Source organism: Otolemur garnettii, unplaced genomic scaffold (genome assembly GCF_000181295.1).
Source record: "Otolemur garnettii isolate 467f Iridium unplaced genomic scaffold, OtoGar3 scaffold00093, whole genome shotgun sequence".
Classification (NCBI taxonomy): Eukaryota; Metazoa; Chordata; class Mammalia; order Primates; family Galagidae; genus Otolemur; species Otolemur garnettii.
Window position 1 is genome coordinate 113,094 of NW_003852488.1, and position 1,697 is coordinate 114,790.

Here is a 1,697-nt window from a genome sequence, read left to right on the forward strand (position 1 = left end):
ACAGAATGCAGATATAATAGCAAGAGTCCCTTTGTGATCATGGAATAATCATCAACATGAAGCCACAGGTAATGATGGGGGGACAGGAAGGTGGGAGTCTGGCCTGCTGATGAGATCATGGAGTCACCGCCTTCCAGCCAAAACTGGCTAATTCCAGCCTTCATGATATGTGAGAGGAAAACAAGTTATCGTATTTAAAACACTTTTGTTATTGTTGTTGTTTTGCCTTTATTTGTAGTTCAGTAAACCGCCAGCTTTTGAGGCCTTTTTTGTTAGCAGCAGTTTGCAATTTCCAATTGGCTGGGAGGGTTTTTGGTGTTAATGGAGTTAGGCAAGGTTATTCTGTTAGACTCTGATAGACCCTCATGTGAAATTATGATAGGCAGAGCCAAAAATAAATCTCCTTTATACTGAGAAAAGAGTTGAAAGAATTCACCTGATCAAAGAGATTTTCCTCTGAATTAAGTTAGTTATGTTAATAAAATTGACCACAATCCCCCCCCCAAAAAAATCAATATATCCGAACCCATTTCTACAGCAGAAGGTAGGACCTGAGTGATAATCTGAGTTTTAGAATAAACCAACCCACCTTCAAAACTTGCCTATAGACATCAAAAGCCCAGGCAACCAAAGAAAACCTGAATAAAGTGAATCTGAATTTCATCAAAATTAAAAACTTTTATGTTCGAACAGCAACATCAAGAGCTTGAAAAGACAACACATACAACACATACAATAGGAGAAAATGATTGCAAATCACATCCCTGATAAAGATGTGATTAATATCCAACAAGCAAAAAAGCAAACTACCCAATTCAAAAATGTGCAAAGAACTTAAACATCTCTCCAAAGTAGATGTACAAATGATGAATAAGTGCAGGGAAATACGGTCAGAATCACCAATCATTGGGGAAATGTCAGTGGAAAGCACCATAAGGTATCACTTCCACCACTGGTATGGCTATAATCAAAAAACGTGGAAAATGACCAGGTTGATGAGGATGTGTAGAAATTGGACTGATTGAAATTGGTTGATGAGGATTGTAGAAATGTGTTTACATTGCTGGTAGAAATGTAAAATTGTGCAGCCACTAAAATAATAAGGTGTTTTCTTTAAAAGTCAAACATAGAACTACTTAGCCAGTCCAGAAACTCTTAAAATAGGAGTTCTGGAAGTTCTGACCTTGCTTATTATGTAACACCCTGCAGCTTCCTACCTTTCCTATGCCCTTACAGATGAAATCTCTGAAAGCTCCTACCTATAAACTCAAGATAAGAATATCTGCAGCTTCAACCCATCAGAGATTTGGGGGCTAGAATAGTCTTATTGATGTAGTCTATGGCATGGGGTGAACTGGGAGTGAGCCCAAGTCATAGGCTTCCCTACCTACCTGCCATCATGTGGGCCTGGTTTGTATTTTTACCCTCACGTAGACTTTGCTTTTCTTGTTTTAGTAATGCTGGTTAAGGTGAAGCAAACACACACAAGAAAACATTGTTCTGTTTCAAATAAGTGTTAAGTTAACCTTTCTCAGAAGCAACTTATGCATTATCTTATTCTATTTGTGCCAAAAGGTCAAAATGAAAACAAAATTTAGCAATACATTAGATTCTTATTTGACCTGTCAGTATAAGCCCAACCAACTCTAATTTAATTCATTTTGAATGATCCCATTTGGAAAATCTGAAAAGTTGAA